Here is a 16,251-nt window from a genome sequence, read left to right as displayed (position 1 = left end):
AGAATCATCATTATTTGTTGATCATGATAATTTAATACAGACAAAATTCTATCATGGGGAGTTGACATCTTGTTCACGGTACATTGCTAAACTGTGAATGGCATTTGTACAAAAGACACAAACAAAAAGGTTACATGAAATAAACTGATTTCAGGAGACAACAGATTATATTATATATTTCAAATACGACCCTCACTTTTCATGTATGTTTCACTGCAGACGATGTAGGGACCCCACAGGTTATGAAAAAGTACCAGTAATATGTATTGATGCTTTGTGGTGGTATACACTGCAAGGAATGCACCATGAACACCCTCTAGCTGTCTGTTCAGCGCTATTGTGTGGCTGCCTTGGCTGCCTGACGGGCCTGTCTCTCTTCCTCAGCCCTCTCCCTCATCTCCTTCTCTCTTCTGATGAGCTGCTGCCTCTCTGCCTCCCACTCCCCTACCTTCCTCTGGTACTGCTCCATGTCAGGGCCCTCTGCTGAGGCCAGGCCCTGCTGGACCAGGCTGGAGACCAGCACCTGCAGGGGACTAGGGTCCACCTTACCCCGAGACTGGAGCTGCCCACTCAGCTCCTACACACGGTCAGAGGAGAGGAGGTGGTTAGAAATGGGGTCTAGGGAAAAGGAGCGATTAAGTGTAACTGTTGTTATAGACTAAGAGTGCTTAATAGCAATATATTCACCATCTCAAAATGAGAAATCTGTAATCATAACACAACATACATGTACTGTCCATACACACTCTTTCCCTGTTTGACTGATTGATCTTTGCCCAGTCTCTACCTTGAACCTGCTGGCATAGAGCGGTAGTTTTTCTCTCTCTTCCTGGTCGTCTTCATCCTCCTCCTCCTTCTTCCCCTCCTCCTCCTCTCCTCCTAACTCGTCCTTACCAGAGGAGGACTTGGAGTCCAAGGCAGAGGAGAGGTCCTGTAGCAGGCCCTCCAGGTAATAAACCTAAGAGAAACACACACACACACACAGAGATGTAAGAAAAAACACAACTGGGACCGCCGGACCTGCACTCAGACAGACACAATATCTTGCGAAGCGAAGCCACACTGGAGCATCCTCTCAGAAGTCCATCAGGACAAAAGACAGACATAAAAACAAACAAACGCAAACAGACAATGACACACAATTAATAGGTCCTGTCTGTCCTGACCTACACAGAGGCATCAGGTCTGACACTGTCCTGCTTTCTAGCAAACCTGGTTTGGTGCCCAAAGGACAGATTCTTACAGATTTCCCCTGGGCTCCAGACTCCCATAAATCATATTACTTTGTTCAGAGTTGAACTATTTAACTAGACAGGGCTAGAAGAGTGCTGCACTGACGTGTGTCAGGGTATAAATAACACAGACATGACAGTGTCGCTCCATCTCAACACTAAGCTCTGCAGAGAAAGACTCAGACTGCGTCATACATCATACCTGGACAGTAACAGCTTTCCACTGCCACCATGTTTGTGTCATATGGTAACTGTGTTATTTGATGAGTTAACTGAAATTGCTAACGATAAGCTCTGTAGCAGTATAAACTGCATGCTTCTTACTCGTGGTGCATGCTTTACAAAGAGTTACTATTATAATGTAATGTGTTACTAACAATGTTGTTAGTGTGAGACAGTAATTGAACAATTGCAGAAAGTACAGCACTGAGACATGTATTGGTAAGTAGGCAACGTACGGCATCCTTTGATAGTTTGCTATCTCCAGGAGCGGCAGCTACTCTCTCCATAATGGCCAGGGCCCAGCCCAGATTGTAACGGCAGTCCTCCTCCTCTTCATCTGAAGAGGAGGAGTATTGAGGGAACCAAGGCGCAGCGTAGTGAAAAGACATATTTATTAACGAAACACGAACTTGATTAAACTAACAAAAACAACAAACGGTGTAGACAGACCTAGACGACGTACTTACATAAAACAAGAAAAAACGCACGAATAGGAACATAGGCTACACAAACCGAACAAACCGTAAACAGTCCCGCGTGGTATACAGACACAGACACGGAAGACAATCACCCACAACGAACACTTTGACAACGCCTACCTAAATATGACTCCTAATTAGAGGAACGCCAAACACCTGCCTCTAATTAAGAGCCATACCAGGCAACCCAAAAACCAACACAGAAACAGAAAACATAGAATGCCCACCCAACCTCACGTCCTGACCAACTAACACACATATCAAACTAACAGAAATAGGTCAGGAACGTGACATAACCCCCCCCATAAGGTGCGAACTCCGGGCGCACCAGCACAAAGTCTAGGGGAGGGTCTGGGTGGGCATCTGACCACGGTGGTGGCTCAGGCTCCGGGCGAGGTCCCCACCCCACCATAGTCAATCCCAACCTCCATCTACCCCTAAAAATGTCCACCCATATCTTACCCCCACAAAATCCTCTTTGTAACATCCATGACAGGGACAGCACCGGGACAGAGGGATAAATCAAGACAGAGGGATAGCACCAGACAGAGGGATAGATCAGTATAAAGAGGTAGATCAAGATAGAGAGGGAGATCATGATAGAGGGGCAACTCCGGACTGAAAGGCAGCTCCGGACAGAGAGACAGCTCTGGACTGAGGGGCAGTTCTGGGTATATAGCCGTTTCTGGCTGAAGGGCAGCTCATGGCTGACTGACGAATCTGACGCTCATGGCAGGCTGACGGCTCTCGACGCTCATGGCTGGCTGACGGCTCTCGACGCTCATGGCTGGCTGACGGCTCTCGACGCTCATGGCTGGCTGACGGCTCTCGACGCTCATGGCTGGCTGACGGCTCTCGACGCTCATGGCTGGCTGACGGCTCTCGACGCTCATGGCTGGCTGACGGCTCTCGACGCTCATGGCTGGCTGACGGCTCTCGACGCTCATGGCTGGCTGACGGCTCTCGACGCTCATGGCAGGCTGACGGCACTCGACGCTCATGGCAGGCTGACGGCTCTCGACGCTCATGGCTGGCTGACGACTCTATGGCAGGTGCCATGTATGCCGGCCCGAGGAGACGCACTGGAGACCAGACGCGTTGAGCCGGCCTCATGACACCTGGCTCAATACCCAATCTAGCCCTACCAGTGCAGGGAGGTGGAATAACCCGCACTGGGCTATGCACTCGTACAGGAGACACCGTGCGCTCTACTGCGTAACACGGCGCCTGCCCGTACTCCCGCTCTCCACGGTAAGCCTGGGAAGTGGGCGCAGGTCTCCTACCTGCCCTTGGCCCACTACCTCTTAGACCCCCCCCAAGAAATTTTTGGGTGTTACTCACGGGCTTTTTGGGCTTCCGTGCAAGACGCGTCCCCTCATAACTCCGGTTCCCTTCTCCGGTTGCCTCTGCTCTCCTCAGTGCCTCCAGCTGTTCCCATGGGAGGCGATCCCTACCAGCCAGGATCTCCTCCCATGTGTAACAACCTTTCCCGTCCAATACATCGTCCCAAGTCCATTCCTCCTTCTTTTCCTGTCCCTTACTCCGTTTACTCCGCTGCTTGGTTCTGGAGACGTGGTGGGTGATTCTGTAACGGCAGTCCTCCTCCTCTTCATCTGAAGAGGAGGAGTATTGAGGGAACCAAGGCGCAGCGTAGTGAAAAGACATATTTATTAACGAAACACGAACTTGATTAAACTAACAAAAACAACAAACGGTGTAGACAGACCTAGACGACGTACTTACATAAAACAAGAAAAAACGCACGAATAGGAACATAGGCTACACAAACCGAACAAACCGTAAACAGTCCTGCGTGGTATACAAACACAGACACGGAAGACAATCACCCACAACGAACACTGTGACAACGCCTACCTAAATATGACTCCTAATTAGAGGAACGCCAAACACCTGCCTCTAATTAAGAGCCATACCAGGCAACCCAAAAACCAACACAGAAACAGAAAACATAGAATGCCCACCCAACCTCACGTCCTGACCAACTAACACACATATCAAACTAACAGAAATAGGTCAGGAACGTGACACAGATACCCTGGGTTCCACATCAGAGGCATGCCCCTGAACACAGCATGGATTCCAGCCGCCATCTCCACCTTACCTAGAGACAGACAAAGAGAGAGGAGCAGGGAGAGGAAACTATCAGAGACTTGATCAGCACAACATGAGGCAAAGACCATGTGGCATGGAGAGAGAGAGAGGTTGATTTCAATGATGTTTGACAAGAAGATGAAGAGAAGGGATTCTTGAGAAATGGAGAGAAAACCTCCTCCTGCCATCACCAAAGGGTTAGGAACATGAGGAAGGGCTTGATTTAGGCCCAGGTCTGTGGTATGACTGGAGGAACACATACCTAGCAGAGCACAACCCAACAGTTGAGCGCTGAGGCCTGTAGAGTTGTCCTGCTTCAGACCACATATCAGCAGTGCTGCTCCCAGAGCCCTCTGCTCTGACACCTGTAGTGAACCAACACACACACACACACACACAAACACACACACTTCAGACAGCACTAGCACAATGTTTACAAAAAGCATAATTACTAATTTATACAGAAAAAAACTGTGGCTGCTGAATTCAAACTCCGGCATATGCATATTTTTTTATGGGAATGATGTTGTGCTGGGATCAGACTTAACTTCTCTATACAAATAGGATTATGTCCTCCTTAAGTTTCCAACAATCGTTCAGTTCTACACAATTCAAACATTCCAAATGTACTTTGGCACGATAACTTCTCCAAACATGTTGGTACACACACAGTACCAAGCAGCGAATGCTACTTTACTTACACTGAGCTCTGGTTTGGTTGCTAGGTAACTGCTCAGTGCATACATGGACAGGATCTGTGTTGATGGTAGATCAAAAGACTCCTGAAGCATCACCTCTTCCACGACAGAACAGGCACCTACAGAAGAGGACCAACCTTTTTAGGTTTTAAGGTAGATATTATGTGTGTGAATATAGAATATACACAACCGTTCAAAAGTTTGGGGTCACTTATTGCATCTTTAAATCAGCACCACAGTTTTCAGCTGTGCTAACATCATTGCAAAAGGGTTTTCTAATGATCAATTACCCTTTTAAAATTATAAATTTGGATTAGTTAATTAACACAACGTGCCATTGGAACACAGGAGTGATGGTTGCTAATAATGGGTCTCCGTAAGCCTATGTAGATATTCCATGTAAGAAATCTGCCGTTTCCAGCTACAATAGTCATTTACAACATTAACAATGTCTATACTGTATTTCTGCTCAATTTGATGTTATTTTAATGGACAAAAAAATTGCTTTTCTTTCAAAAACAAGGACATTTCTAAGTGACCCCAAACTTTTGAACGCTAGTGTACATTATTGGTTTCGTTGAGTTTAACTGAGTTTTTCCAAAGGGGTCCTGGGATAACTTTACAGTTTGACAAATACTAATTTCAGATGTCATAGACTCTTCACCTTTGAAGTCTTCATCTTTAATGAATGAATCTATCAGCAGGTTGAATGTGAAATCATCTGGGAACATTCCATATTGCACCTAAATACAGAAACAGAGAATGTTAATTTAAAAAAAAAATCAATAAATAAAAATACCCCCGGCAATATTATAGTCCACCTCAGAAATGGAGGTTGTCAAACTCTTTAGAATGTAGGTTTTCAACAGGCACCATGTATTGGACAATACAACTGTAGTTAGAATGCAAATGATTTTATGTTCATTCATGCGTTTAATCACCATTTTATCTCTGCAGGCTATATATTTGAATGTATTTCAAAGCCAGCTCTTTAAAAGTGTAGTTTGGATGTTGATGGTGAAAATCTATTGAATGATACTGAACATGGTGGTCAGGAGTTCTCTTTTGGGAAATTCATTGATAATGAAGTCCTGGATGCTTCGCTAACACTAGACAAAATAAAATCCACAGGGGCTGATCATTTGAAGCATGGTCTGCTTAAGCGTGCAGCTCCCTTTATTGCTGGCTCAGTAGCCCACATGTTTTATTTAACATTGTAATCAGGAAGTATTCCAAAAGCATGGAAATCCGCATATGTGCTACCACTCCATAAGGGAGGGGGAAAAATTATCTTGACAACTATCGCCCCATTTCAAGACTACCTTCTTTAGCTGAGATTCTTGAATCCTTGGTTAATGTACAACTTCGTTCCTTTTTATCTGATAATTGTATTTTTAATATAAACCAATCAGGGTTTAGGCCTGGGCATAGTACTACCACAGCAACTACGCTAGTTGTTAATGATCTTGTCAATGCCTTGGATGCTAAAAAGAGCTGTGCTGCCTTGTTCATTGACCTGTCAAAGGCGTTCAACACTGTTGATCATTCTGTTTTGCTGAAGAAGTTATCAAAAATAGACCTGGGATATACAGCCTGTTCATGGTTTAAAAATGATCTTAGCGACAGACCTCAGGCCGTCTTGACAGATGGGGTTAAATCTGAATTTCTTGAGATTCAAGAAGGTGTAACTCAGGGTTCGATTTTTGGTCCATTATTGTTCACCTTGTATATTAATGACATAGGAAACACTGTTAATACTTGTAACATTCATCTCTATGCAGATGACACAGTTTTGTGGTCCTGTGCCACCTCGGTGCAGGAGGCCATTCGTGAACTACAGCATGACTTGATTCAATTCAGAAATTGCTTACAGATCATAAATTAGTGTTAAATACAAGTAAAATCAAGCTCATGCTGTTCTCTAGGTCACTAAATGTTGACCCTGAGGACCTGCATATTTGCGCAACAAATGGAGCCCAAATTGGCTCTAACCCAAAGTACCTGGGTGTCTGGATTGACGACAAGTTGTCCTTGGTAACGCATATGAAAATCTGACTAAGAAGCTTAGATCCAAGATAGTTTTTTTATATCGAAATAAATCATGCCTCAGTATTGAAAATGGGAGAAAGACTGTTCAAACAACGCTTCTCCCTGTATTGGATTTTGGTGATATTGTTTACATGCATGCTGCAACCTCTGTTTTAAAACCCTTTTATTTAGTCTACCATTCCGCAATACGTTTTATCACAGGGGACAATTTTAGGACTCATTTTAGTCTGTATAAAAATGTCTGTAAGAAGAGAGCTACATTCTCTTTTATTTATTTACAAATCAATCTTACAGAAATTGCCTCCATATTTTTTTAATTTAACCTTTATTTAACTAGACAAGTCAGTTAAGAACAAATTCCTATTTACAATGATGGCCTAGGAACAGTGGGTTAACTGCCTTGTTCAGGGGCAGAACAACAGATTTTTACCTTGTCAGCTCGGGGATTCAATCTAGCACCTTTGGGTTACTGGTCCAACGCTCTAACCACTAGGCTACCTGCCACCCCCAAACATATGTAACTTCCTTAATTAAGTTAAGACTCATAAGTTACCAAACCCGTTCTCAGGAATGGACAATATTAGAGATCGCTTCAGTCCCCACCGATTCAGGAAAATCTGCATTTCATTTTTTTGCCCCTAATTTGTGGAACAATCTGCAGAGTTCACTGCAGTTAGATGTGCTGGTGTCACTCAGGCAGTTTACATTATTGATTATGTAGTTGAATGTGATTGCTTTTATTAAATATCTTTATTTTGTTATTGTGTGCTGAATTACATTGTTTTAAACATTGTTCTACTTGCACATCATCATCTGCACATCTATCACTCCAGTGTTAATGCTAAATTGTCATTATTTCGCCTCTATGGCCTATTTATTGCCTACCTCCCTACTCTTCTCCATTTGCACACACTGTACATAGATTTTTCTATTGTGTTATTGACTGTACGTTTGTTTATGTGTATCTCTGTGTTGTTGTTTTTGTCGCACTACTTTGCTTTATCTTGGCCAGGTCGCAGTTGTAAATGAGATCTTGTTCTCAACTGGCCTACCTGGTTAAATAAAGGTGAAATAAATAAATAAATACACATATTGAAGTGTATGTTTTATTACTCTGTTTTTATTGTAATGTATAAAGGGCTCTCTTGTAAAATAGATTTTTAATCTCAATGTGACTCCCTGTTTAAATAAAGGCTAAATATATATATATTTTTTAAAGAATGGAATGGCCATGTGTAACAGTATAACTTTACGTCCGTCCCCTCGCCCCGGCGCGAACCAGGGACCCTCTGCACACATCAACAACAGTCACCCACGAAGCATCGTTACCCATCGCTCCACAAAAGCCGCGGCCCTTGCAGAGCAAGGGGAACCACTACTTCAGGGTCTCAAAGCGAGTGACGTCACCGATTGAAACGCTATTAGTGCGCAGCACCGCTAACTAGCTAGCCATTTCACATCCGTTACACTCACCCCCCTTTCGACCTCCTCCTTTTCCGCAGCAACCAGTGATCCGGGTCAACAGCATCAATGTAACAGTATAATAACTTTACGTCCGTCCCCTCGCCCAGACCCGGGCGCAAACCAGGGACCCTCTGCAAACATCAACAACAGTCACCCACAAAGCATCGTTATCCATCGCTCCACAAAAGCCGCGGCCCTTGCAGAGCAAGGGGAACCACTACTTCAGGGTCTCAAAGCGAGTGACGTCACCAATTGAAACGCTATTAGCGCGCAGCACCGCTAACTAACTAGCCATTTCACATCCGTTATACATGGAAGGTTGTGTGCCACAATGGAGGACAGTTTGTGGAACCTTGTTTCTATGGCTCTGCTCGGCATAATGTAGAACTACCTTGTTCTTGAGGGTGTGTAAGGCCTTGTCTCTGGCCCCATATCTGAGACACTGTCTCACCCAGCTGTGGACGGTCCAGTCTCTGAGGTACCAACAGTTTGGGCTGTGGCGAAATCTACAGGAGAGAAATGTTCAAACATTAAAAAACAACAACAAACAAGACATGAATGTTTATGACTTCTGTTATGTAATTATTATGATGCCTTTATGATAGATGGGTCAAGTCAAGTGTAATTGATTCTTAATCCATAGGCTTGCAACACAATATTCATGTAAATCTTTTAATCACATAAGAAACAGATTCCAGAGAAGTGGAAAACAGGAAAGCTCTAACACAGCACAGAACAAAGAAACATGCATGTGACTGAACATAAACACGCCCAAAAAGACTAGGACAAAACAGAGGTCTGAACATAGAGGATTAGCCAGCAACTTAGACCAGAAAGTCAACACCCTAACAAATAAATAATTTTACAGGGCGTGCAAATGAGGCTTACTTATAAAGATAGTACTCTGCTTGATCAACCTCTTCTCTTGACGATATGTTGTCAACAAACTGAAAAAGAAAATACACAGAGAAATTATGTATTAATATTTCACTACAGGTTGATCAGAACATAAATCATATTAGCTAGGGTGCCCACTAGATTCTGTTTTGGCAAGGGTTGCACAATTCCAGGAACTTTCAATAAATTGGTTTTCCAGAAATTCTAGTTGGGAGGATTTCAGATTTCTTTCTTATTCCCCCCTTATTCCAGGAATCCTCCAACCTGGATTTAGTGAAAAAGACGGAATTTATTGAAAGTTTCTGAAATTTTGCAACCCTAGTTTTAGCCAACATATCGGATTCTGTTTTAGCCTAAATGTACTAGATATGACAATGAAGCAGTTTTCTAAAGGAGAAACAGGCTGACATCTGGGCTAGAAGGGTGTAATCTCTCTGCACTCTAACATGCTCTTACCCGTGATATTGTCAGAGAGCTGACAGGGAAATTTCGGTCATAAATCCTGTCCATCAAGGCGGCCATAAATGCTGTAGAATAGCATACTCACATTAAGCTTTACTTTCACAACAACTAGTCCAAGTTCAAACTCTCTTCCGTTTAAAAATATGATTTCAACCCTTGAAACATTTTACAGTATGAATGACACAGTATAGTAACTGTCAATATGTAGCTAGCTAACACTGCCCTCCTGTGTTCATTTGGTGCAGACACTCACAGACATTGTCATCGACTTACAGTTGTTATGTCTTCGGGTACTTATGCACAGAATGTCTATTCTATATTCAGATGGGTTTCAGAAAACTAAAACACAACTGATGGCATGTCCACTTACTTGACAGCTAATGTGTGAGAGATGTGTTTGAGATCCACTTTTTATTAGTTGTGATGGGTAGTGACAAAGGGGATGGTTAGTAATGAACAATACATAATTGGTAATGAGTGTATTGGGTTACCCAGCTTACCCAGATTTTGATGATCTTTCTCTCTCTCCTCCCATAATTTGTTGTCTGTGTATGCTGCTGAAAGTAGACATCTTCTGTCTGTAGGATATAAACAATAATGATTACAAGTTATTGGGTAACTTGCTGGAACTGAAGGTAACAAGCACAATGCAATTAATTGCGATTTCAGTACAAGCAAATACTAAGGTCAATCATTGAACAAACGGGAGAAGATGCATCTTATTTAGACAGTTATGAGTTATGTCAGAATGGATTAATTTTAGGAAGCTAGCATTAGCTGGCTAGCCATATAGCTAGTCACTTGGAAAAATAAAAATAGTTCGGGGAAAAATGAATGAATCAATGATAGCAAATGTTACTGATTTAAATACTTATATTTTACATATACAAATATGTACCTATAAAACTGTAAGTCCCACATTTATGGATAACTTTGACAGCTCCTAAACAGCGTTGCAACGGGGCGGCTGCCATCTTGGGACGATACCACCATGACAGAGGGGGGCAACAATTTTGAGTATAGAGAAAGAGCCGTGCTCAAATACATTTGTAATAAATTTGTAACACCGTAAAAAACGGAATATATAATAATGAAATAGAAACTACGTTAATATTTCTAAATACTGTAATTATGTACGTTTAATTTAAGATATCAAACATAACATTTGAATGAACACCTTTCTATGTATTGGTACGGCCTCAAGCGCCTGTTGTCGTGAACATCCAATGTCAATTGCCCCAGTGGCTAATTCATTGGTAATATCAAGTGTGTAGCAGCAGTTTGTAGGCCATACTTAGTGCCTTCTGTCTACTAGTCTTTTTCTTCACACATAGTCATCAATCTGTGTCTTTTGTTCTTCTATGCATATGTTTATGTAAATTGTTCTATCCCCCCTCCTCTTATTGGAAAGTCCAGTGACGCTAGTGTTGCCAACTGTCCCGTACTAGCCGGGATGTCCATTATATTGGGCTAAATTGGTTTGTCCCATACGGGATCTCCCTTGTCCAGTATATTCATCCAATCACAGTAATAGCGTAAACGCGCCAATTCCTGCAAAGTAATTTCTGTTGTTCGGTCTGTTTGGCATATCAAGGAAATATGGATACACCTGCAAAAAAGAAAAGTCCAGGAGCCTGTATCTGGGTATGAACTTGAGCAAACAATGGGAAGCAAAAAAGACGTGGGTTAAGGCTGTCAGTGGTGACTCGACGACAGCTTTCTGTACTTTATGCCGTCAGGAATTCTCAATTGGCCATGGAAGGGAGAGTGACCAAACTCAGCATGCATCCACAGAAATGCCCAAGGCCACGCTAGTTAAAGGTGCTAGCAATATCTGCGCATTCTGAAAGCTAATTGCCCAGCTCACATAACTCATAATGCCTTTTGCCTTTCCAATTGAATAAGACTATGAATATACACTGTATATTAATTCCCATAACACCATACCCACACCGCCGTGTCACCGTGCACTGGCACGCCACCTTTTGGCCCTTATTTGGTAGTGAGAAAGTTGGCAACCCTAAGTAAAGCTGATCAATGCCTTTGGGGAAACTGATGACAGAAGGGAGACCAAGGAGGTGAACCTGCTCAAGTTCATACCCAGATACAGGCTCCTGGACATCAATTATCTGGAATTTGTTGGGGAGAATGTAAGAATGACCTCACGCAAACGATGTCCTGTAAAAGGATCATGTTGTCCCTCTAGGTCAGCCACAGCAGGACTTTTAGTTTGAAGTAAAGTATTGTATTTTACTTTACTCTTGGGCAGGAACGGGTCAAACATGAAATGGAATTGATTTGATATTGGTATTGGGTGGTGGTATCCTTAGCTTACAACATGTGACTGGAACAGAATGGACTGGCAACACATAGTATTAACACAGTACTTCCTCTTCCATTGCCAGTTACTGTCCCTGTCGAACATACAGTACATACTACCAATGCAAGGTCACAAAGGTGCCAAAGCTCAACAGGAAAAATCACATCATTTGTTTAAATTACCCCTCTTTCATTTTATGGTCTAAGCAATTTACAATTATGTCATACGTTTATCCCTAAAGATTTCTGAAATCTCTTACCTTTCCCTGCTCCTTCCCATGTTTCCCTCTCTCTCTATCGATCTCAGATTGAGCACCTGGACCTGGTCCACCACATGCTGGTCTATGGCTGCCCCTTGTCTTTGAACCAGACCTACGTGCAGAAATGCTTCACGGGGGGACCAGCGGACGAATGCTTCAGAGTGGTGTTTGCCTGGGGTGTGGGAGGAGGGGTAAGAGACTGCCCCGTTATGGGGACATTAATACATACACACATGCATGCATAAACACACATCCACACGCATGTTGTCTGAGCTCTGTCTCTTCAGTGTCTTCTCCATTCCAGGCTTTCGATCTTCCAGAAATTCGCTGGCATCCCTATTGGAGGACAGGATTATGATGACTTCTACAGGCTGGTAATTTACTACAGCAACCCAGCCCAACAACCCATTTCACTAGCTACTAGCTGGTAATAAGAAACATTTTCCAAATCACTGATATAGGATCATCGTGCTTACCCTGCTCCAATCTTCATGATTAGGTTCTAGCCTTTTGGGGGCCTTAAGTGAGATTTGGTTGCCCCACCTCACGCCAAAAATGTTAGTGGCCCTAAAATTAGTTTTAAAATTAATTTCCTGCGATATAATAATTTTTCCATGCGGGTGTAGAGAAAATGTTGCCTTTTAAAGCAAGATTTCTACAATTCTACACATTTTGCCATGGGGTTAAGTGAAATGTTTGCTATTTTAAAGTTAATTTCCTGCAATTCTACATATTTTCTAATGACTTATGCCATGTTGATATGATATCTGCGTGAGAATGACTAAGAAAATCAATGGGGGCCCCCTGGAGGTCAGGGCCTCTGAGCACATACCGGGTCGGTATTCGGTATTTAGATACAGTGCCTTTAGAAAGTATTCACACCCCTTGACATTTTCTATATTTTGTTGTGTTACAGCCTGAATTTAAAATTGATTACATTTATATATTTTTTTGTCACTGGCCAACACACAATACACTATAATGTCAAAGTGGAAATACATTTTTCTATATAAAAAAAAAAAAAATGGTGGAAAAAAGATCAAAATTGGGCTGCCTGCGTAAAAGCAGCCAAGGATGTCCAGAATGGAAGGCAGTTGCTGGCCTGAGCTATGTTCCCTGCAAGCTTGATCTGATCAATGTTAAAGGTAGACTAATTCATGTTAATTATCTTGTATTGTTCACCTTGTGTAAACCTTCCTGATTTAAAAGCATTTGCAGAAACCTAGAACTGCTAACATTCTTATGTTAAATAATGTAGGTACTTGAAAAGAAACTGACATAGGCTGCATTTACATGCACCCCACTTCTGATGTTTTTTCCACTAAGTGGTCTTTTGACCAATCACATCAGATCTTTTCACATTAGATCTATCACATTAGATCTGAATGGTCAAAAGACCAATTACAGGAAAAACACAAATAATTGAAAAAAGTATCAGAATTAAACTACATACAAATATGCTTTATTTAATATTTTTCCAGGTTTTTAGGTAGGATGCTTTTTTAAAGTACTTTTGTTGATAATGGAGGTACAGGTAACGGAAGTACCACAAATCAAATTCTAAATCCTGATTTACTTTAATTAAACCCATGAACGAATAATTTGTACACATTCAATGTTTTAAAGTAATGTCCAATCATAAAGTATAAGCAATAATAATGTTTCTAATGTACATACTGGAGATGCCATTTGCTGTAGAAAAAAGTGGAAAACTGACAACACTCATGCTTTATGTTGCACAAAGTAACACTGTTTAAACAAACCATCATAACTTTTGATAGGATCCAGTTACAAACAAAATTAGGTGTACTCCAGACTGTATCACAACCGGCCGTGATTGGGAGTCCCATAGGGCGGCGCACAATTGGCCCAGTGTCGTCTGAGTTTGGCCGGTGTAGGCCGTCATTGTAAATAAGAAATTGTTTTTAACTGACTTGCCTAGTTAAATAAAGGTCAAATCATTTAAAAAAATGTAATGGTAAAAAGCAGTTTCTCATTGTATACACTGAACACAAAATATAAATGCAACATGAAACAATTTGAAAGATTTTACTGAGTTACAGTTATATAAGGAAATCATCAATTGAAATAAATACAGATATGCATCTGTTGGTCACAGACACCATAAAACCAAGGTAGGGGTGTGGATCAGAAAACCAATCAGAATCTTGTGTGACCACCATTTGCCTCACACAGAGTTGGTCAGGCTGTTGATTGTGGCCTGTCTAAAGTTGTGCTTTGCTTTCACCAAGCACACCTTATAACACAGAACTCTGGTAGGCTCTATTTATACATACTCCAGATAATATCAGTATTTATTTTCTCTCCTTCAGGATTATCATGCCACAAGCAATGGATTCCCCTTGGTGGATGAGAAACAGAACTACACCCTCCTGACTGAGGAAGATGGTCAAACCACATTGACCTTCTGGAGGACCATCCAATCATGTGACGAGGAAAACTTCCGCATTACTGCGAGTCAACTGTTTCGCAGACAAACTGTTAAAAAGTAAAGCGAACTGAAAGCGCTGTAATGGGAATTGTAATGTTTGTGCTTTTCTTATAACTCATTTCTGTGTTCTACTCATGTGCTGTTCTTATAACCAAGATTGACTTCAAGTGTCCTTGTGTAAGAATTTCCACAACAGTGCTAAAAGTATTAAAGCGGAACATCATGTTCCCTTATCATTGACTTTCTATTCAGAAAAGGTTTGCTAATATCGACTCAACCTAAAGCCTGCTGAGTAGTTGCCCTTTTACCTAAATGCATGTATTCTGCAGAACGAAGTTAGATAAGTTTCTCAAGGGAGGATGGGCCAAAATATCCTTCCCCAGGAGGAAATTTGTGCGTCGGTAATAATGGCATAGCCTTTTATACTAGACCATGGATCTCCAACCCTTTTCCTACAGAGCTACCGTTCTTCACTCCACTGTTTTTCACTCCAACCCTTATCCATCATGCATTTTTAATCAGCTGTTTGGTAAGGTAAATCGGGTGAGTTATAAGAGGTTGGAGTGACCCTAAAGGTGGGTAGTTTTCCAGGAACAGTGTTGGAGTGACCCTATAGGAGGGTACTCTCCAGGAACAGTGTTGGAGAGCCCTGCGCTGGACCATTGTTTCCTGGGTTCACGTTTAGATTTTTGCCCTAGAAATCCACAACTGATTCAAATAACCAACTAATCAAGCTTAGACTATTTGAATCGGCTGTAGTGCTAGGGTAAAAACTGGGACACAGGACTGAGTTTGAGGGGGGGACTGTGCTAGTGTTGCATCGACCTACTGATTATTTTATTTGTAGTAATTTGCAAAAAACGACAGCATGAACACAGGGACGCTTGCAAACATTCTCAAAAGTGAGCTGTTGTAACCCTACATAGTTCCCGAGGTATTCAGAAATCTATGCAGTTTAAATAGCCTTATTAAAGACAGTGGCATCATAACTTCAATGACTCAACATTATGTAGACACTACTAGGAATTTTCTAAATGGTCCTTAACAAAGAGAAACAAAAAGAAACCCAGACACGAGCTGCCCAGTGACGTGAGCCTACCAGACAAGCTAAATGCCTTTCATGCTCGCTTCGAGGCAAGCAACACTGAAGCATGCACGAGAGTACCAGCTGTTCTGGATGACTGTGATAACGCTCTCGGTAGCCAAAGTGAGCAAGACCTTTAAACAGGTCAACATTCACAAAGCCGCTGGGCCAGATGGATTACCAGGACGTGTACTCAAGCATGTGCGGACCAACTGGCAAGTGTCTTCACTGACATTTTAAACCTGTCCCTGACTGAGTCTGTAATACCTACATGTTTCAAGCAGACCACCATAGACCCTGTGCCTAAGAACAACAAGGTAACCTGCCTAAATGACTACCGACCCGTAGCACTCACATCTGTAGTCATGAAGTGCTTTGAAAGGCTGAATATGACCCCGGGACTAAACATCTCCCTCTGCAACTGGATCCTGCCCTTCTGGACGGGCCGCCCCCAGGTGGTAAGGGTAGGCAACAACACGTCTGCCACGCTGATCCTCAACACTAGGGCCCCTCAGGGGTGT

The 16,251-nt window shown here is 42.4% G+C and overlaps 1 long non-coding RNA gene and 1 pseudogene across 1 annotated transcript; one reads left to right on the top strand and one right to left on the bottom strand.

Annotated features, from left to right (window-relative positions):
* Window positions 1-10: 10 nt before the first annotated feature.
* On the bottom strand, window positions 11-10,662 carry LOC129826721 (28S ribosomal protein S27, mitochondrial-like; annotated as a pseudogene).
* A 1,139-nt stretch (window positions 10,663-11,801) lies between these two features.
* On the top strand, window positions 11,802-15,635 carry LOC129825851 (uncharacterized). Its single transcript, XR_008754954.1, has 3 exons — window positions 11,802-12,385; window positions 12,499-12,568; window positions 14,528-15,635. It is a non-coding gene; the product is annotated as an uncharacterized LOC129825851 (long non-coding RNA).
* Window positions 15,636-16,251: the final 616 nt, after the last annotated feature.

Source organism: Salvelinus fontinalis, chromosome 28 (genome assembly GCF_029448725.1).
Source record: "Salvelinus fontinalis isolate EN_2023a chromosome 28, ASM2944872v1, whole genome shotgun sequence".
Taxonomy (NCBI): Eukaryota; Metazoa; Chordata; class Actinopteri; order Salmoniformes; family Salmonidae; genus Salvelinus; species Salvelinus fontinalis.
The sequence above is the reverse complement of the archived record's forward strand: the minus strand, read 5'-3'. Positions and strand labels throughout refer to the sequence as shown.